This window comes from Rhinoderma darwinii, chromosome 5, assembly GCF_050947455.1.
Source record: "Rhinoderma darwinii isolate aRhiDar2 chromosome 5, aRhiDar2.hap1, whole genome shotgun sequence".
Taxonomy (NCBI): Eukaryota; Metazoa; Chordata; class Amphibia; order Anura; family Rhinodermatidae; genus Rhinoderma; species Rhinoderma darwinii.
In genome coordinates this window covers 318,797,989-318,820,423 of record NC_134691.1, presented here as the reverse complement: position 1 = coordinate 318,820,423, position 22,435 = coordinate 318,797,989, and the positions used below count along the sequence as shown (strand labels likewise).

At 42.6% G+C, this 22,435-nt stretch overlaps 1 protein-coding gene across 11 annotated transcripts in view; it reads left to right on the top strand.

The window, feature by feature from the left end:
• Positions 1 to 22,435, top strand: part of KIAA1217 (KIAA1217 ortholog) — a 534,607-nt gene that overhangs the window by 457,951 nt on the left and 54,221 nt on the right. Inside the window, exon 1 of one of the 11 annotated variants that reach the window (XM_075827550.1) lies at positions 5,466 to 5,946. The exons of the other annotated variants lie outside the window; for them this stretch is intronic. The gene's annotated coding sequence lies outside the window, so the exon portion shown is untranslated. Of the gene's footprint in view, positions 1 to 5,465; positions 5,947 to 22,435 lie in introns of those variants that run through there. 11 annotated transcript variants of the gene reach the window in all.

Here is a 22,435-nt window from a genome sequence, read left to right as displayed (position 1 = left end):
CGAAAAAGAAGTGCACGTCACTTCTTGAGACGTTTTTGGAGGTGTTTTTCATTGACTCTATAGAAAAATAGCTCAAAAAACGGCCATAAAAAAACGTAGCGGAAAACACAAGTTGCTAAAAAAAATGGCTAAAAATCAGGAGCTGTTTTGCTTTGAAAACACGTCCATATTTTCAGAGTTTTTTTAGTAAACGTGTGCACCTACCCTCATGCTCAATATATGGATCTTGTAGATATGCCATCAATGTCTGTGGTGGGAAAACCCATTTAACCCCATCCTGACCGCCCACTGTCTTTTGACGGTGGGCGGTGCAGGTCCCGGGACTAGAGTGATGTTTTTTGGCTTTGCTGTAGAAGAGGCTTATGAGTGCTCCAGTGAGCGCTCGTGTTCTAAAGCAGGAGCTGTTACTAACCGCTCTTGTTCTAAGAGCAGCCTCTTGAGTATGGCCGGGGTCAGAGGAAACTCCAACCCTTTGATCGCTGTGATCGCAGCATGTTTAAAGGGGACTCCCTCTTTGATCGCGTCACCGTGGCCCCCGATTATGCAATCAGAGACTGAGGAACCCTTTTGCAGTCAGCCATGGGACCTAGTAAGGACCCCAGGGCTATCTGTTCAGTATGCCTACTGTTAGGACACACTATGTGTTGCCCTAACAGCAGTCTGTGTCATAGTGATACAGTATGATATATTAAAATACAAGAGTATGCTAATACATTATAAGTAAAAAATAAAGTTGTTAAAATGTTCTGGGATTAAAAAAAAATGTAACGAAAAAAATTATAATAAAGAAATGACCACAAAAAAAGTCCTTATTCAGTATAAAATATATTTTATTGCCCATACATTAATTAAAAACAAAATTTTAAAAACTCCATATATTCGGTATCTACATGACCGTATTAACCTGAAGAATTCATTTAACGGTGATTTAGTGTGACGCATGGACAGAATAATAAAACACAATGGCAAAAAAAGTTTCCTATATTTACATTGCAAATACGTATACCTTACATAAATTATACAGTCAATTATTTGTACCCCCGAAACTGCGCAAGAAAAATGTACAGTTTCTTTTGCATAAAACAAGGCCTCATACGGCCACGTCAATAGTTATGGCTGCTAAAAGACAGAGAGGCAAAAACAAAAAAATGTAGCTGGTCATTAAGGGGTTAAACTGTGAAGTTTTTCAGAAATGTCATTTGAAGGACTAAATTTGGGCAGGTGCTTGTCACTTGGATGGGTGCTGTGCATTTTGGTATAATGTTTATTTTCCCTTTAGTAGATTGTGGTCACGCTGTCAATATTGACAAGTAAATGGCATGCGGTGTGATCACCAATCATGTGAGATCGTCACACGCAGAATACACTGGCACTGCCCACTGATAAACACTGTCTCCCAATGGTCAGAAATGATTTCTCTCAGATTATATTACACAGAATACATAGAAACAAGCCTATAACAAAAACAGTATAATATTCTACAAATCAAAAATTCTAGATATCCCAGAGTCTGAAAATACAAAAACTGTCCATCAGACTGAAGATCATGTGTCCGATGACTGATGACGTGTCGTTACTGTAGGAAATGCAGAGGTTGCAGGCACAGCCCACCCTAATGTCTGAGGACCCAATGCCCCTTTCCCACATAACATTGGGGCCTTGGAGCTTTTGGCAACGCTGATAGGAGATCCTCTAACACTAAGGCCTTATTTACACGAGCGTTGCGCACCTTGGCCATGAAAAACAAGTTTTTCACGTCCTAGGGGCATCCTTGCTCGGCGCTGCGGGATGCGATGTCACGCATCCCCCATAGTTGAGCGTCTATGGAGGGATGCGTGATGCGCAGAAAGATAGGACATGTCCTATTTTCTCACGGACCCTTCACACGGTTCGTTGAAACAACGGCTGTGTGAACGGCCACATTGAATTACATAGGTCCGTGGGACGGCCGCTGTTTCAACGGCCGTCCCACGGACATGTAACACGCTCGTGTGAATTAGGCCTTAACCAAACAACATCATTACATATGGAAATTAACAATAAGGCCTGATTTACACGAGCGTGTGCGTTTTGCGCGCGCAAAAAACGCTGCGTTTTGCGCGCGCAAAAGGCATTTGACAGCTCCGTGTGTCATCCGTGTATGATGCGCGGCTGCGTGATTTTCGCGCAGCCGCCATCATAGAGATGAGGCTAGTCGACGCCCGTCACTGTCCAAGGTGCTGAAAGAGCTAACTGATCGGCAGTAACTCTTTCAGCACCCTCGACAGTGAGTTCCGATCACAATATACACCAACCTGTGAATCAAAAAAAGACGTTCATACTTACCATGAACTTCCTGCTTCCTCAAGTCCGGTCTCCCGGCCGTTGCCTTGGTGACGCATCCCTCTCTTGTCATCCGGCCCCACCTCCCAGGATGACGCTGCAGTCCATGAGACCGCTGCAGCCTGTGATTGGCTGCAGGCTGTGCTTGGCCTGTGATTGGCTGCAGAAAATACAGAGCTGTTTTTCAGACGTTTTTTAAGCCTCTAGCGATTTTCACTGCGTTTTTTTACGACCATTGTTGGAGCTGTTTTCTATAGAGTCAATGAAAAACGGCTCCAAAAACGTCCCAAGAAGTGACGTGCACTTCTTTTTCGTGGCCGTTTTTTTACACGGTCGTTTTTCAAAACAGGCGCGTAAAAAAACGGCCCGTCGGAACAGAACGCCTTTTTTCCCATTGAAATCGATGGGCAGATGTTTGGAGGCGTTCTGCTTCCGATTTTTCGGCAGTTTTTCGGGCGTTTACGGCCATGTGAACAGACCCTTACAGGTTTTGCATTTGGGCCCTGGAACTTCAACTCAGACCCTTTATTAAAGTATTTTTGCAGTACAACTCATTCTCTAAAATTAGCGGCCCCAGCAATCCGCTGATCATCGCTGGACCAGATCCTGGAACCCCTGGTGGTCATCTGTTATTGCTGGTGGAATCGGCGGCCCGGTATATATACTGCAACATTAGTATTACATTTCCACTATCTAAATGAACGGCAGACCATGTGATGTAAATATATATATATATACGGGTCAGTTCTGCCATACCTGCTCCACGCAATGGATCCCAGTCATGGGGAGCCCCCTATGATGACCATATTCTCTATTAGAGCAAAGGTTGACTTTGAAAGGGGTGTATGAAATTAGAAAATGTCTGTGCCACTCTTGTTCATGGGCTGTGTCTGATATTACAACTTAGCCCTATGTAAGCAAATGGAGTTAAATTGCAATACCAGACACCGCCTATAGACAAGAGTAGCGCTGTTTCTCTGGACCTTTTTTGTAATCTCAAGACCTTTAAACTTTTTATGACAATTGCATTTTATGCACTCAACCAAAGATGAAATAAAATGCATTCCTTGTGAGATCATCTCTCTTAGTATTGTCATAAAAAATGTTCTACGAGAGACCAATCCCATGGTAAATTTCCTCTCTCCCTAATATCATTATCCGTGTATCTACTAAGTAGGAAACCAGCCGAGTCCCTGAATGTTCCACACTAGCAGTTTTGTTGGTCGTTTAAAAATGTTAAGGTCATTTCCAGAAACTCATACTGAATTGTAAAGATGTCATCCCGACTTAGGAGGCAGAAGCTGCCAAATTCATTGCTACTGTATGTCGCCGGATGACAGACAAGAGAACAGTTCTAGATTACATAATGAAAAGGCAAAGACGAGGCTGGAGGAACAGGACGGAGCCGACGTAACTGGAAGAACAGAGGTCATCGATATTCATCAATAGTTCCTTATACCCGCACCATCATCTCTGACCGAAAGCCAATATGTGGAATTAGAGGTCGGCATACTTAGGCCCTGTTCACACTGAGTTTTTTTGCAGGCAGAAAATTCTGTCTCAAAATTCAGTTTGGAATTTTGAGGCAGATTTTGATCTGCCTGCACGCCGTTTGCCACGTTTTTCGCTCGCGCCCATTGAGCGCCACGGGCAAAAACGTTGCGAAATACGCTTTCTCTGCCTCCCATTCCCCCCATTGATGTCAATGGGAGGTTAGAGACGTAAACGCCCAAAGATAGGGCATGTAATTTATTTTTCCCGCAAAGGTTTTTTTCCGTTCGCGGGAAAAAAATGCCTCCGCCTCCCATTGAAATCAATAGGAGGCATTTTCGGAAGTTTTTTGGAGCGTTTTCCGACGCGGCTTCCGGGTCAAAAAACGTGTCTAAAAACCCTGTGTGAAAGGGTCTTAGAGGACAGGGGGGCCCCTAGAAAAGATAAAAACCAAATTGAACACAAGTTTCGGGTGCTCTTGTGAGGTGGGGTGGGTATGGTGTGTTGGCAGAGCCCCGGAAAAAGATGAAACTAAGCAAAAAAATTGTTGTAACCATTTTAAACTTTTACTTTCAGCTTTACAATACGTTGCAGCCATTGCTGATGGTGCCACAAATATTCTATACATTCTTCCCGGTGTGGGAGGTACAGCAGGCCATTACAACTATATACAGATGGAGCAGACGGGCAAGATAGCTGTGTGACCGGCAAAGCCAGGATCAATGGCACCACTCCCTTAATGCAAGGGGAAGTATGTGTGGGTCTAGTAGGTGGCGATATGGTGGCTGCATCTGTGTGGTTCGGCCCTATCGGCCTTCTGCAGATGTTGACAACTGGCTGATAACTAAGGAGGCCCCTATAGGACTATGGTATGAGAACCGGATATTTCTGAGTAGTTTTCGTGTGACTGGACACTGCAGGCTCACTCTGCTTTTTTGCTTATACCGAACGTCTCCTAGCTAGCTTTCTTCACAGTCTAGGCTACCCCCCCCCCCCCCCTGACCACCGCTTGCTGTATGGGACCCTACTGCAGCTCAGGCCCTAGCACAGATACAGCCCGGTTCTCACCAGTCCTTGTATGCCTCCGTTCTAGCTCCTATCTATCTATCTATCTATCTATCTATCTATCTATCTATCTATCTATCTATCTATCTATCTATCTATCTATCTGTCTATCGCTATATAATTTTTTTTTTATAATAAATTCTTTAATCCAGAAAATCCAGGATAACATGTTAACACAAAATCGGCTAATAAGATTTTATTTTTAGATAAACTTTCTCCTTCAATACCATAGCTCAGTCTTGTGTAATTCCACATTATATTACAGTTCTGTGGTGGAAAAACAAAGGCTGAATTATCAGACTTTCTGGATTATCAAATGCTGTATTAAAGGAATTGAATATCTACTATCCATGTAGAGTAATGCAGCTTCATGACCCTTTTTTTTTGTAAACAATTTTATGGCCAGAATATTTCCTTGCGTCCGACTTTGTGATGATAATTTATGTTGTCGGACCCGACTACATAGCTGCAGTGACTTTGACCTTTCCCCCTCTCTCGTCCATGACCAGTATCACAATGTAACTTGCTCAGGGGCAAAGTCTGTGGAGCAGACACCAGAGGGGCTTCCAGTGCCGGCGACTGGCTGCGTTCAATATTTGCTGCTGTGTTTGGACCATGGCTAAGACAAACAGTATTTTGGGAGGGTGCAGGCGGGGAGCAGCGGATGCTTGAGCCATGGAAATCTGAGGCTTCTGCTCCTGGACTCGTTCTTCTTGTCATTGAGAGGTTACGACAACATAAGCGGTGCTGTATTTATAAACATCACGTGTTTCCTTTCTGGGGCTCAGTCCAATGTGCATTCTGGAAAGGAAAGAGTTAAAAGGACATGGTGATGACGATCCCTGCCCTGCAGCAGGCAGTGAGTGAGAGCCGGCGATGTCTGCAGTCCTGCACTTCGGGGATCGGGCTGTTCCTAGGCGGGTGGATGTACGGTAGACGCTGGGAGTTTCAGTACCTGAGGGGGGGATCAGAGACCACATATCAGCTCTGTCTACTCCGCCGTTCATTGTCTATGCTTCATCAGAGTAGCTGCGCGATTTCCAGCCTGAGATCAGTGTGACGGGCAAGGTAAGACTGCCGCACATATCACTGTTCACACGGTACGGTACCTGTAGCTGCTGCTTTCTACTCCGTATTCCCGTGTACGGGAGCAGTGCTCGGACTGATTATTTCAATATGTGAGTAATTCCATTTCCAGTAACTTCTGAAAATCGACAGATGTAGCAGAGCTGAATATGTCATTTAACTCTTCAGAGATTCTTTTGTGCATGTTCAAGGGTATTATAAAATAAATAGAATGCAGTGGGTATGCCTGCAGTCCTATGGAAATCCACAGATAACACGTTGTAATGAAGAATCATTATTTAAAGATAATGCAATGATTATGCCTGCAGTCCTATGTAAGTCCACAGATATTGTAATGAAGATTCATTATTTAAAGATAATGTGATGATTATGTCTGCAGTCCTATGTAAAGCCACAGATCATGTAATGAAGAATCATTATTTAAAGATAATGCAATGATTATGCCTGCAGTCCTATGTTAATCCACAGATCACACATTGTAAAGATTGATTATATAAATGAAATGCAGTGCAAATGCCTGCAGTCCCATGTAAATATATAGATAACATATTGTAAAGATTTATAAAATAAATGGAATGCAGTGGGAAATCATGCAGTCCTATGTAAATCCACAGAGCACAAATTGCAAAGAGTTATTATATAAATATAATGCAGTGGGTATTCATGCAGTCCTATGTAAATTCACAGATTGCACATTGTAATACAGATTCATTATTTAAAGATGATGCAGTGATTGTACCTGCAGTCCTATGTAAAGCCACAGATAACACATTGTGATGATTCATTGTATAAAGATAATGCAGTGGGTATGCCAGCAGTCCTATGTAAATCAACAGGTAACACATTGTGATGAAGATTCATTATATATGCGATTATTGGTAATGAGTAGGTTTTACAAATCAAATCTCCTTGTGCAGTTAGATAGCAAGTCTCATCTTTTTAGAGACTAAGGTAAAATGCTGGGAGTTGTAGTACAACAGCCGCTGAGCTACACAGGTATACCTGTTCTATCATATAACACATCTGATGTTATTCTTTATTATTTTTAATGAATAATTTGGTGTTGGTGTTACTAGATACAAACTAGTGTGTAACAGGTAAAACTACTATGTAGCTGAGGGTCTTTTGTTTAGGATAGTCCACACCTTAGATACACAGATGTAGCAGAGCTGTCATTTAACTCATTGGGGCTACATTGTGTTTAGTTGCTGTTATTTTGTACATCTACAGTATGTAAAACCACAAAAAAACACATTGTGATTAGATGTGCCAAATAACAAACTCAGTGCTGCTGCATCTGCAATATGTTAACTCATTGCTGGCTGTTCTAAAAGGGTCTCAATTTCTATTGTTTGTTATATGAAGGCTCAGATCTTGTAACTGCAGTTCCTGTAATTGACTATGACAAGTTGTTGTTGTTGTTGTTGTTGTTAACACTTTTTGTGCATTACAATGGAGATTTTGTGGTGTTGGTCTGTCACTTAGCCCCCCACTGGTGGAAGGAGGTGAGATGATGGGTTTGAATGTCTAGTGAGAAAAACATAGCATGGCTGTGAAACAAAAAATCCATATGGCACATTGTTGTCGTTTAGGTGACATTTAAGCCTTTGTCCATTTTAAAGGAGTGTCCATTGTGTTATTATTGTGACTGCACTCGTAAACTCTGCAATGTCACACATTCAAACTGGATTTCTGTCAAATAGTGCTAAACTTTGAAAAACATTATTTTTTTTAATTATTTTTGCAATTAAAAATAAGAAATTCCCTTCTTACCTGATTTTTTTCCTAACTTTTTACACTCTGCATGGTACAGATGAGGCAATGAATTGATTTCAGTGAACATTTTAATAGGGATAGCCACAGAGGAGAGGAGATATGAGGCGAGCAGGGGCTATGCATTTCTATAAAGTGTGGGTGACTCTGTGACAGAATGCTAGCTCCATCACTGCAAAATGTCTGATGTAACTTTCTTTGACCCAACGTCATGAAAAAAGGATCAGGAGCATAAATGGCTGACATAGAAAGTAACGCAGAACACAGTAATAGAATAAGAATAGTCCTTAGCGCAGCTAAATTTTAATTTTGTAAGGATGGGTATGCTTTATTTTTGTGTAACCGATATTAACTTTTTTACATTTTATCTAAGTTTACCAGTTTAAACAGATACTTAATGAGGGTTTGATATGATTAGAAAAGTATAGCGTGAATAGATGTAGCAGTGCTGAGTTTGCCTCTTGGAACTGTAATGTCACATAGTGCTACCTTCCTTACCTAAACCTACTGCATTGTGATAATTTACTGAGAGTTCTCACAATGCACACACAAAGCAGCCCCAAAGAGTAAGGGTATGTTCACATGGCCTATTTACGGACGTAAATCGGGCGTTTTTGCCCCGAATTACGCCCGAAAATAGCGCCTCAATAGCGCTGACAAACATCTGCCCATTGAAAGCAATGGGCAGACGTTTGTCTGTTCACACGAGGCGTATATTTACGCGCCGCTGTCAAATGACGGCGCGTAAATAGACGCCCGCGTAGAAGAAGTGACCTGTCACTTCTTTGGCCGTAATTGGAGCCGCTATTCATTGACTCCAATGAATAGCAGCGCTAATTACGGCCGTAATTGACGCGGCGTTCAAGCGCCTGCACATGCCGGTACGGCTGAAATTACGGGGATGTTTTCAGGCTGAAACATCCCCGTAATTTCAGCCGTTACGGACCCCCGCCGTGTGAACATACCCTAATAATTCTCCTTTGCTACATCTGTATAACCATCCATACAAAGCATTTTAACATTTGTAATATACTTCATGTTGCAATTTGCTCCCTGAATTGGGATTTTGGGGACCAATGCTGCAGGTAGGCATTATTTGTGTACTTACATACATCTATATAGGCTGCTACACGGATGCAATATGTATAATACTTCCTATGGACATAATGGGGCGATGTACAAAGCAAAATGTGCCATATGCCGGACGCCAAATTTATTACGCGCTTTAAAATCTTTTTGCACTTCATTTGACAACTTGGAAAACAGAGGAGTGGGTAAAACGTGCCAGGTTTGTTAATGCGGTGCATCATTCTTTTAGCGCAAAGTATTGGTATCAAGTACGCCAGCCATCTGGTGATTTAAGGAAAATAAAAGTGTCTAACATGTCTAGCTAGATGCGTCAAATTTATCATACACCATGCACCACTGTGATAAATTTGGCGCGGTTTCTGCCTGTATGGTCTAGTTTTATCCTGTTTAACTTTAAGACCGTAATAATAAGTCTCCTCCACTGTGACCATATACACGTAAACAAGCAGGACCTCCACTCCGTCAGCTGCTGTCCCAAAATAAGGACTCTAAACAACGGTGCCCCATGAAGTGTAGTAAGAATGGGGGGCTGGCATGTGCCCCAGATGCTGGGTGCCAGGGGCAAAAATCTGCCTTTGACTAGGGTATTTAGATACAGGGCAAGGGAAGCAAACTGGATTCTTGATCTAGGTGAATGAAAACCTAACTATAGCCACTGTATAAGAGGAACTCTTCTAAGAGACTGAACATGTTCACTAAAAGGGTCCAAAGTGTAGCACAGCCATGAGGTAAAAAACACTGCAACGATCGTCCGGTAAGTTGAGAATGAGTTTGGCATAAATCCACCAGGGACACCAGCCGCTTCAATGGAGCATAAAGTGACCCGACCAATCGGCCAAGAGACAAATTACCAGTTTTCATCTAGTTTGGCCGCAGGGAATGGAATTTCCACGTCTACAGTCACTTTTCTTATGAAATATAAAATTAAAACAAAAACAAGTAAACATTTTTAGTAGACCATTTGACCTATATGTATGTTTTTCAGCTGTTTTTGGAATTCACAGTGGCCAGAGGAGACAGACATAAGGAACTTCTAGTCATATAGTACCCTGGTTGGAACTGAACCCATGCCCCAAGTGTAGGGCACCATGGCTCAAATTCTCTTTAAGATATTATGCAATGTCTTTTAAGAGGTATATTATTACAAATTGCTTGGGTCAAGGGGTTCTTTTGTTCCTCTTAGCCCACATAACCCTGACCTTGTCATCCACGTAAGAGTTCCAAATTATTGGAGATGGGGCTTTTTGGTTTGCAGTTTTCTTCTATGGTCTGTGTGCTTAGGGGAAAGAAATTGACTGTTTATCCCTAAAGTGCAGAGGTGGCCAACCTTCCAGATGTTGTGACCCTTTTATGTGACACCCAACTCCTCCAATAAGCCACCATTTAGTTAGCATCGTATAAAAATTTGAGAGGATCTTCAGAAAAAAAGTCACCCCTGAATACATCTGCATAATCCTGAAATATTGTACCAGCCTTCCGTCACCAAACCAGTTGCATTGAAGAGTTCCAAGAAAGTCCCAATGCTCAGAACTGCTTCTTTTTTTGGGGGGGGGGGGGGTGTTTCGGTAAATGTGGCCTCTTTCCCACCATTTTTCACTCATTCTCCCTGTTCCTTTTCATTGGCTTCTGCAGTTGAGGCATCAGGAGAAGGAAGACAATGTTCACAACCAGGCTCCCTCCTCCGTGTCCCCTATAGCAATGATTTGTCTGCCTCTGTTTCCCGATGGATACTTCATAAAACTTCTAGCCTCATTGAGGACGGAAATGATAAGACCCCTTTTCTGCCCTAAGTAACTAGCAGAATGTGTATCGGGGCAGCAAAGAGTAAGGCAACATTCAGACGAGCATAGCTAACCTCGGACGTGAAAAACTGCAGTTTTTCATGTCTGAGGTGCACCCGTGTGGGACGCGTTGTTTCGGATTCCCTATAGACACAAGTCTATGGATGCGTGACACGCAGGAAAATAGGACATGTCCTATTTTTTCACGAACCCTTCACACGCTCCGTTAAACAACGGTCGTGTGAACGGCCCCATTAAAACACATGAGTCCTTGTGATGGTCGTTGTTTTAACGACGATCACACGCACGAGATACACGCTCGTCTGAATGAGCCCTTAAAAGAACCCAGTACCCAAATCTAGTCCTGTTTCCATGCCTTCATATTAAAAAAACTACTGACACAGGCAGCCTTCCTTCCTCCCTGTACTTCTGGTATGTTGTAGAGAGTTTTTTTTTAATCACAACAGCCGTAATGTGAGAGAGTCCTGCTGCTCTATAAATGCCATTGTGCGCCCTCTGCTGGCATCAGAGATAAATATGAAGTATTACTAGGTAATGGTACTGGATATAAATATTTAATGATCGTAGTAAATATTTTTGGAACTTTTTCATAGCCAGTGGCTTGTATTCTATTTAGGCATCGCTGTAATTTCGTTGTAAAGTTAAATATTAAGCGAACAAACATTTTCAGCATTCTGAGATATTCCCATTGCAAAGCATTCAGCTTAGAAAATAGCTCTGTAAGGCAGTGGCGTACACGGTGCTACATTCCACAATCCCGCCGCACAAAGAAAGCTTTCATTTACTCAATCAGAATAGGCGACCTAAGGGTTATGTTTTTCTAAAAAGTTGTGTTAATCACACAAAGCGACTTTCTTCCTTGTGGCCTAAGAACTGTAGGGAATACAGGAAAATGCTAAACACAAAGCAAATCGTATGGATGTATAAGTAGGTTATCAAGACATTGAGTCAATTCTTTGCACAATTTGTTTAACCAGTTCCATGGATGGAGCTTTGTGATGCGGATACGTCCAGGGACTGGCAGAATTTTTCGGCAATTTTATCACAAAGCAGGAGCATATTGGATTTTTAATGTAGCTTGGAAAATTTATATTGCATGAAAGACGTGAAATGGGGTAATAATTGTCAACTCGATCTGTTCATTAATCACAGGAACACAGACGCTGATGGCTGGAGACATTTTTTTTTTTTTTTTAATGCTAGGTGGAACAAGGTAATTTCCTATTACAAAAGGAGAGAACATTGTATCTAATATCATTACTGTCTTCATATAGCATTGATATATTATACAGAGTTATAATATGTTAATGCATTTATTAACATTGTCACCTGCCCTAGTGGAGTTTGCCATTTCAATTCCGAACCATAGACTCCACAGGAGACTTTTTATAGTCCTTCAGTATGTTTTTGGGTGGCAATCCTACTCCACGTTGATAGTATCAAGGACTCCAAGGCCGGCAATATTAACCTGTAAGCCAATGTAATCCACATCGCTTCATGCCTGTTCTAAAATGGAAGATTTTCCCAAAGCCAAATGCCCTTTGAACTGATCAGAAACTTTTTGGCCAGACAAAGTTTAACTTCACCCAGACTTGGAAGAACATGCTTGGGATAGGATTTCTCTTCAGTGGTGTACGAGGAAAGAGAACGGACGTGTCTCCTTACAATTTTAGGCCTAGAGCAGCTATTTTTAGCAGCTTATATTTTTTGCCCTATTCGCCATTATACAAGGTTGGAGTGGGGTGGCCCAAAATAAAGTTTTGTGCATGAGCAGAACCCCTTCATGGTTCAGCTCATGAAGAGATTTCTCTTTAGATCTGACAGCGTTAAGAAATGAGGACGCCTTGGGCTTAAAAACACGCAGGCGTTAACTTGTTTCCCCTCCCCCCTTCCATTCTTTGACACATGGTAATCTTGTGTCTATCCATCATGGGTGCTAATGACGGTGGATGTCAGAGGAGAATGGGAGAAAAGTAGAGCATGAACCGTTTTTTGAACCAGCACTGGGAGGGTGTCCCATTTTTTATTTTTGCTATGAGGCCCCATCTATTTTATGTACACGCCTGATCTCTACTGTATCCTGTGACTCAAGGCTGCTCATTATGGGATTGACAGTAAAAGGTAATAAATTAAAATATATACAGTATTAATTAAAAATGTAACACTTTAACAATTTGCTCAATATTTATTTTGTTTATTAAATTGTCTCTAACTTTGTATAAATCAATAGCACAAGCAAATCTCAGAAACTTATTAGAGAAAAAATGCCTCTTTCTCCGCTTATCGCTCCTTTCTTCCCTCCCCTTCTAAGGGTCAGTTCACACAGTTTTTTTGGTGCTGATTTTGATGCGCAAATCACGTCTGAGTAGCAGTTAGGCTCCAACCAACTAGCTCAGAGACAACTGAGAGTAAGGGCTTATTTACACGAACGTGATCTACGTCCGTGCAACGCGCGTGATTTTCACACGTGTCGTACGGACCTATGTTAGTCAATAGGGTCGTGCAGACAGTCCGTGATTTTTGCGCAAAGTGAGTCCGTTGCGTAAAACTCACGACATGTCCTATATTTCTGCGTTGTTCCCGCATCACGCACCCATTGAAGTCAATGGGTGCGGGAAAATCACGCATGCCACACGGAAGCACTTCCGTGTGACGCGCGTGATTCGCGCAACAGCTGTCAAACTATGAATGTAAACAGAAAAGCACCACGTGCTTTTCGTTTACAAACATCCAAACGGAGTGTCATAATGATGGCGGCTGCGCGAAAATCACGCAGCCGCGCATCATATGGTGATGACACACGGAGCTGTTAAGTGCCTCTTGCGCACGCAAAACGCCGTGTTTTTTTTTTGGCGTGCGCAAAACGCACACGCTCGTGTAAATCCCCTCTAAGAGATAAAGCCTGTGGAGGGGAAAACTGCTGAAAAATGCAGAATACACTTCATATAATAGCCAGAAATAGTGTTATTCCTCGTGTACACACATATGACAGCTTTAAAGCTAAATAAAACTGATAGTGTCTCTTTAAACTTTTTAGCTTTGGGCGTAGTTGTGTGTGTGTGTGTGTGTGTGTGTGTGTGTGTGTGTGTGTGTGTGTGTATATATATAAGGACCTATAACAAAAATCAAACTGAGCCCCTTATTATGCTTGGCTGCTTCTATGGTACGTACGCCTTTGTTTCGGAGAGCTCCGTCGTGTAATGAGCTCAGGTCTAGAGTCATATAGTTTTATCTCCGCTCATAATGTTCCTATTACTTAATTAAGAGACAAGAACACAGATTATTATAAGTCAAGATAAGAAATGATAATAACAATAATAAGCTTGTAAATAATTGCTGCCTGGACCATGAGTAAAGCATTAGGAGCTGCTCACTGTAGCAGGCAAGTGTTAATCACATATGGTGGGGCTTGGAATAGAAGTAGAGAATTTGCGCCCAACCACAGTCTCTCCGAGGTCTCTGCTTCTTCTTCTGCTTAAATGTTTAAGTCCTAAATATAGACCAGAATGAACCGCTATAGCGCATAAACATTTATAAATCGTATCCCTTTTCATCCGGCATCATTCAATGTCTCTGACACCCTCGGCTCTGATTTTGTCACCTCATTTCATTTGTCAGTGGTCTGAAACCCTCTAGGTAGTTGACTGTGATAATCCGTTACAAAGTATCGACCAGACCTTCTTCACAATCATTCTGGCTGTAACTAAGTTCATTTAAGGATTTTCTGTTTGCTGAAGTTAATGACTCAAGGTAATGCACCAGCGAAACGTAAAACTTCCTGCTGAAGCGTTGGGGTATGTTCACACGCAGTGTTTTCAGGTGTAATTCGGGCGTTTTATTCGACTTATTGTCGGAACTATATGAGATAAAGTGATCATGAGAGAGAGAAAACATTTGGGTGTAATTCGACTGATTGTATCGTTTAAAATGTTGAAACTATTATCATTGTCGAGAACACATCTTCCTGTGTAAACGGGGAGACGTGCTGCCGACATGGTAAAAATGTATGGGGACATGTGCTCGTACTGATGAGCGCTCTTCCCTACACTAGCTCTTTGTGAAAGAAGCAAACGAGCGCCGATAAACCAACGTCGGGCTGTGTAAGACCACCCTAAGCCGTTGCCAGACACTTCTAGCGGCAGCTTATCTATTCTGGGAACAAAAGGATGGGGTGTAGAAATTCAACATGCCCGATCCTTATTTCAGCCAACAATATCTGTCAGGGAGGTTTGGGAAGCCCCCATAGACATTTGATGACAGGCCGATCTCGCCAGCCGGAAACCGGCGTGTTCAGACAACAATAATCTATTGTGTATGGGGGCCGTTAGGCCCATCTTACTTGTATTTACACTGTTATTCCCTGTTATAAGCCGTTTCAAGCTGGGGATAGATGGGCTGACTTTAGCGTTAATCCATAAAAATGTCTTCTCTCTCTCATGATTCCTTTATCTCACATAGTTCCGATAATCATCTAAATACATTTGCATAGATGTGTGTGAGTGTAACCATATAACCATGTGTGTAAGTACTACCATAGTTTCGTTGTTCAATAGTATAATGTTTTATTAGACAAGCTTATGCCTGCTTGTGCTTCTGTGCAAGAGATTTGACTTAAAGTAGTTGTCTCATCAAAACCGCCCCTTTCCAGATTTAAGTCCGCATGCGGCTGGGATAGGGGTAAGCCGTTGCCAGACACCTCTGGTGGCGGCTTATCTCCCATGAGAAGAAAGGATCGCCCATCTGCTATGGTAATGCTGCCATCGGGGCAGAGTCGGGACCCTTCCAGACACATTGGATGGTCGGCCGGTCCTGTTGAAATCAGCGAGTTCAGCTGCCGTTCATTTGTTGTGTATGGACACCTTTAGATGGTCCTACGTGACAGCCAACCCAAAAGTGATGCCAATAGCCTGCCTGTCTTGTTTTTAACCCCTGATATATTGTGCAGGGGAAAGTACTGTTGGCATACTGTTTGTGGGTTATATTTGGTGTGTGGGGAAAAGTTTCCTGGAGTAATATGTGTGGCCATTAATGTTTTTTATGTTTGATGATGTGTACTATAGATGAAATAGATGATCAAGAAAAGAAGCCATGGGGTCCCATTTCTACAACGGGGCTCTTTTCTATTGTCTGCTATAGAATATAGTGCACTTTTTCCTGTGCCAGATAGCAGTGTAGTCATAATTTTAAGACTAATCAGCTGTTCTCTATAAAGTTGGGAGTTGTCTGGTAAATGTAGCATCACTTCTGTTTCCATGACCCAAGAAGAACCTGCACATGACAGAGACGGGTTGTGAACAGTCTGATTCTCTCTCCAAACTCCCCAGTTCTAGGTGATGTCAGTTCTTTATAGCTGCGTCGGGGCATTTTTAACTTCATACGTCAAACTTGGACCGCGGCCACATATATAAGTTGCTTGGCCTGAAAATAGCCAATGTGTGGAAATTGAGTGTTCAACGTGAATCCAGTCCTGCAGAGGTATTTTTTTTGTTAAAGTATCTGGTAGGCTTTGAAATGTGAGTTACCAGTGACTATAGCAGCTTATTAAACAGGCAGTCTGCTTTATATCAGAGAAAGCCAGACTATTAATGTGGAAAGTGAGGCAATGCTGCTTCAACATAGGAGAGAAATTTGACAAATCGATTAATTCTGAAATTGGGCTATTTTTATTGCATATGGACAATAAGATTCACATCGGACGGATAAATGGAAATCTTCCTAGAACAAAAGAGGCTAAACTAAACTTGTATAAAGTATCCTTATATCACGGTGCCAAGATCCATCCTGCAATAGCGGCTGAGACGTTTTCCTACGATGACCTTCAGAGCAAGATATACAAGCAGGGAGGTTTTTCCTATGAAAAATAATTCCAATTGTAGCAAAACAATGCTACAACTACTTGCCCCAATTGCAAAATTTTTTGATAGACGAATAAGCCTTTTTGTGAGCTGGTGTTCAACGTCGTGAATAGTTTTGGCAGTTCCTCGGTGCTGGCTCTGGTTCATAGCATGGATGTACAAAATGGAAAGATGGCCCTATAGCCAAATGAAAATTGCATTTCCTTGCCCTTCATGTGCATCCGTGGATTGGCCTTACACAATCTCTGCACCCCTCAGCACCAAAACCCAATAGAGTTTCAGGGGATGTATAATGCTGCAGATACTAGAGGGGCAACTGCGTAATATTATGGGATCCAGCGGTTGAAGTTGCACCATGGCTCTGAAGCATGAGAGGGCCAAAAGATTATTCTGCTTAATATATACACGCGATATTTGGGGGGGTCTTGTGACAGATTTTGCATTCAAGGCTTCATGCTACTCTTTTTAAAGAAAGGGAAATGTTAGCACAATGTCAGCAATGGCATGACCTGACCCTACGATAGCTGCGCCATTGGTGCACTCAGACTCCAGATCCACTTTAAAGGCTATGTACACCTTTGAAACAGTTATATATATATATATATATATATATAATGACAAACATTGTGTCAGTGTGACTGGTGCAACTTTGTAATTACATTTTATTAGAAATTATTCTTACTTTGAGATACAGCTGCTTTGTATCGTGTATCGTGCGCTAAAACCTGTAAACGACAGGTCTGTGGGACTGACGGGTTCGGTGACCGCTGGTTCTACATGCCTCTGACACGCAGGATCGAGCTGTTACCGATCACATCTAAGGTCATAACTATCGATGTAATCGATAACCGTTCAATCCTTCATGTCAGAGACATGAAGGACCGCTTCCACTGAACCCGTCAGTGCCGCTGACCTGACTGATTCAGGTCTTAGCGCAATATACAGTATCAGGGGCGTAGCTGAAGGCTCATGGGCCCCGATGCAAAAGTTCTTATTGGGCCCCCCCCCCCCCCGCAAACTCCTCATGGTCGACGGTCCGCAGCTTTCAGCTGCATCGCTGGGTCTCCTAAGTGACCCAACAATGCAGCACTAGCAGCCAGGGGCGTCACTAAGTCTGGGTTCACACACCCTATTTACGGACGTAATTCGGGCGTTTTAGCATTGAATTACGTCCGAAAATGCGGCTCAAAAGCGTCGGCAAACATCTGCCCATTCATTAGAATGGGTCTTAGGATGTTCTGTGCTGACTGTCATTTTTTTTACGCGCCGCTGTCAAAAGACGGCACGTAAAAAAGACGCCCGCGTCAAAGAACTGCCTGTCACTTCTTCAGACGTAAATGGAGCCATTTTCCATGGACTCCATGGAAAAACAGCTCCAATTACGTCCGTAATGGACGCAGTGAAAAACGCCTGCACATGCCTTTACGGCTGAAATTACGGTGCTGTTTTCTCCTGAAAACAGCCCCGTAATTTCAGCCGTTACGGAGGCTGCCGTGTGAACATACCCTCAGGGCTTAAAATGTCAGGGGAAATAGCCCCAATACATATGTGTCCGCCCCAAAAAAAATGTGTGTATAGGAGAGAGCATAGCATATCTATAGCACTACAACCCTATAAACTATGGATAGGATTAGATACATTGGCTCAGCAGACAGTATCACACATGATAGGATTAGATACAGTGGCTGAGCAGACAGTATCACACATGATAGGATTAGATACAGTGGCTCAGCAGACAGTATCACACATGATAGGATTAGATACAGTGGCTCAGCAGACAGTATCACACATGATAGGATTAGATGCAGTGGCCCAGCAGACCGTATCACACATGATAGGATTAGATACGAGGACTCGGCAGACAGTACCACACATGATAGGATTAGATACTGTGGCTCAGAAGGCAGTATCACACATGATAGGATTAGATACAGTGGCTCAGCAGACCGTATCACACATGATAGGATTAGATACAGTGGCTCAGCAGACAGTATCACACATAATAGGATTAGAGATAGGGCCCAGCAGACAGTATCACACATGATAGGATTAGATATAGGGCTCAGCAGACAGTATCACACATGATAGGATTAGATATAGGGCTCAGCAGACAGTATTACACATGATTGGATTAGATACAGGGCACAGCTCGCTGACATTGCGGCTCCAGCGTTGGACCCAGGAAAGGTAAGAATAATAATTTTGCTTCTTTATGTGTTACTGATTATTTTTGTGTGTTTGTGTTATTTTACAGGTTCGGTTGTTGGACTTCAGATACGAGGACTTCAATGACAGCGTTTTTTTATTCTCAATAAAATGGTTAATGAGGGTTGTTTTTTTTATTTCAATAAAATATTTTTTCAATGTGCTTGTATCTTTTTAAACGTTATTATCACCGCCTTAGTAATGGCCGCTGGCTGATTGACAACTTCCATTACTAAGGCGGGGCTTAATGTTAGCAGGTGTAGAGGCCAACACTAACCCCCATTATTACCCTGGTACCCACCGCCACCAGGGATACTGGGAAGAGCCGGGTACGAAGCAGTACCCGACCATCTGTAGTGACGGTCAGGCACCGGGGCGGCCGCAGGCTGGTAGTATTAGGCTGGGGAAGGCCAAAAACAGTGGCACCTACCACCCTGGTAATGCTGCCTGCTGCTGCTATGTTGTATCTGGCTGGTTATGAAAATTGGGGGGGACCCGACATTGTTCTTTCCAATTAATAATTTTTTTATTTTTTTTAAAATGACGTGGGGTCCCCCCCATTTTTCATAACCAGCCAGATACAATAAAGCAGCAGCAGCCTAGCATTACCAGGGTGGGAAGGGCCACTGTATCTGGCCTTTCCCCTCCTGATACTACCAGCCTGCGGCCGCCCCAGTGGCCGACCATCACTACAGATGGTCAAGTACTGGATGGTACCCAGCTCTTCCCAGCACCCCTGGTGGCGGTGGGTACCGGGGTAATAAAGGGGGTTAGTGTTCGCCTCTGCATCGGCTAACACTAAGCCCCGCCTTAGCAATGGACACTGTCAATCAGCCGGCGGCCATTACTAAGGCGGTAATAATATAGTTTTGAAAAAACAGACATAGAAAAAATATTTTATTGAAATAAAAAAAAAAAACACACAGCCCTCATTAACCATTTTATTGATAATAAAAAAAGCCGTCATCGAAGTAGTCCTGGAATCCGCCATAGTCCAACAACCGAACCTGTAAGAAAACACACAAAAAAAACTATTAGTAACACATGTGTTAGGCTTAGATACAGGGCCCAGCAGACAGGATCACACAATCTGTGATCCTGTCTCATGGACCCCCTAAGCCTGCCACATCGTAGGCTTAAAGGGGTTGTGTAGTCCCTAAACATTGATGGCCTATCCTCAGGATAGGCCATCAATAGCTGATGTGTCGGGGTCTGTCTCCCGGGAACCGCCAATCGTACGACAGCTGCTTCCCCTTCATTTCACTACTCGCTCACACTGTGAATCGCCGACACCGATTCACAGTGTGACCGGAATGAAGGGGAGCAGCTCTCGTACGAGTGCTGCGGCCCCTTCAAAACAGCTGATTGGCGGATCCCGGGAGTCGGACCCCGCCAGTCAGGGCTAATCTTAGCTTCCTCTTCAGCCGTGGCGGTAGTTCTGACGTCTCGATGCTCTGTGCGGCGCATAGCGCTGTGACGTCATGCGCTGCGCACAGCGCTTGACGTCAGGACCTCCGCTGCGATCCGGAACCAGGAAGGTAAGTACAGTCTGTTACTATAGTAACAGGGGCCCGCGGCCCGAGTTACTATAGTAACTTTTTATTGATGTGGTGCGGGGGGCCGTGGGCCCCCTGGCTTCGGGGCCCGGTCGCAATTGCGACCGCTGCGACCCCTATAGCTACGCCAGTGTACACGATACAAAGCAGCTGAATCTGAAAGTAAAAATGTTTTTAAATAAAATGTAATTCGAAAGTTGCACCAATCACACTTAAAAAAATTTAAAAAAAATTATTTTTCAATGGTGCCTTTAAGAAAAGTAAAAGTTTGTTGATATCTCATGATAAAATATTTTAATGTAGAATTTTTCCAAAGATTTAAAATACCAGGGGCTTGTCCTAAATATCCATATAGTCACCATAATGGCAGAAAATGAGGAGCATTCAATGAATAGTCACCCCCGCTGCTGTATTGTCTGTGTCTGCTGCTTGTTCGGTATGATCCGCTGCGATCACAGGATTCATATATACGTTCTTAGAAGAGCTGTGTGAGGACAAAAGAAACATAATGATACAGATGATAATAATATAGCAACATCTAAATTAGATATCCTTATTTTAGTCTAAAAGCAGTGTTATTTCTCTTCTGCAATCACCACATATTATCCGCTTTGTATCACTGCTAGTACCGGGTGATCAAGCGAACAATTACTGCCTTTGGCGTGATATTGCTGTGCCGATAGATTTCTGAATGTTTTTGAAATGCACATACAAGGGATAAAACTTTAGAAAAAAAAAAAGGATTTGAGAAAACAGGTGTATTAAGATATAAACAATGTACCTCTGACATGCCCAATATTTAAAGGGGTTGTACAGGACTAGAAAAACATGGCTGCTTTCTTCCAGAAACAGCGCCACACCTGTCCATGGGTTGTGTCTGGTATTACAGCTCAGCTCCATTGAAGTGAACGAAGCTCATCTGTAATACTACACACCACCTGTGGACAGATGTGGCGCTATTTCTGTAAGAAAGCAGCCATATTTTTCTAATCCTGTACAACTCCTTCAAAGTGAAGACCCTGAAAGCTGTGCCCACTCCAATGACACTTTTTTTTTTTTCGGAAAACACTTTTAAGATAGGCTTTAGGAGTCAGTATCAATTTAATATATTAATAATAGTAGGGACCTGGTAAAACTAGAGGAATGACTATAGGGGGGGGGGCAGAGGTTGCGGTTTCATCTGGACCTTGAAACCTGAGAAGGTCCAAATGGTCCTTATGCCCCATATTGGGAGAGCAGCACTACAAATCATTCATGATAGTCGGGTGGCTCTAATAAGGTGGTTTTACGTGGGCCGTGTAAACGAGCGCCGATCAAAGAGACAGCTCGTTGATCGGCGCTCATTTGCTGATTTCGCAAGGAGCTAGTATGGGGACGAGCGCGAGTTACTCTCTTCGCTCGTCCCCATACATTTCTATTATGTCGGCAGCGCATCTCTCTGTTTACACAGGATGTGCTGCCGACAACGATAATATTTTCAGTATTTAAAATGATACGAACCGATTAACGAGCGTTTGCTCGTTGATCGGCTAATCGTTTCCCAGTTTACACAGGGCAATGATTGGGAACAAGCGTTCTGTAAAAGCTCATTTGCCCAATAATTGGCCCGTGTAAAAGGGCCCTTACTCTCTCTGAGAACTATCCCAGCTCTACCAGGAGGCACGCTTTAGTACAAACAGACTAAACAAATAACTTTTTTCTTTCTTGAATGGACAATTGGTTAAGTCTATACTATTCCTGGAATGTTGTAGGCCAAAGGGTGTTAATGTAACAATTCTAGTATTACATGTTGCTTAAATCATTTTTAACGCCTCTAAAGAACTTTGGACTCTTGTGGTTGAAATTCTTTCTCGGATTACCTGAGTATCAACTTCTATTTTTATTTTTCAGAAAAAACAAAAAAAGACAAGTCGTCCAGGATTCATAAAAAAAAAAGGTCTTCACTTTTTTCCAGACACCGTGCTACTCTTGTCCACGGGCTGTGTCTGGTATTGCAGCTCATCCACACTTTATTGATTGGAGCTGAGCTGCAATACCTTACACAGCCAATTGACCAGAGTGGCGCTGTTTCTAAGAAAAAATAAATAAAAATACTTTTTATAATCTTGCACAACCCTTTAAATTGTTTCTGGTAATGTAAAAATTACATTCTCAAATATAAAATGAATATATAGTATGATCCATATTGTGG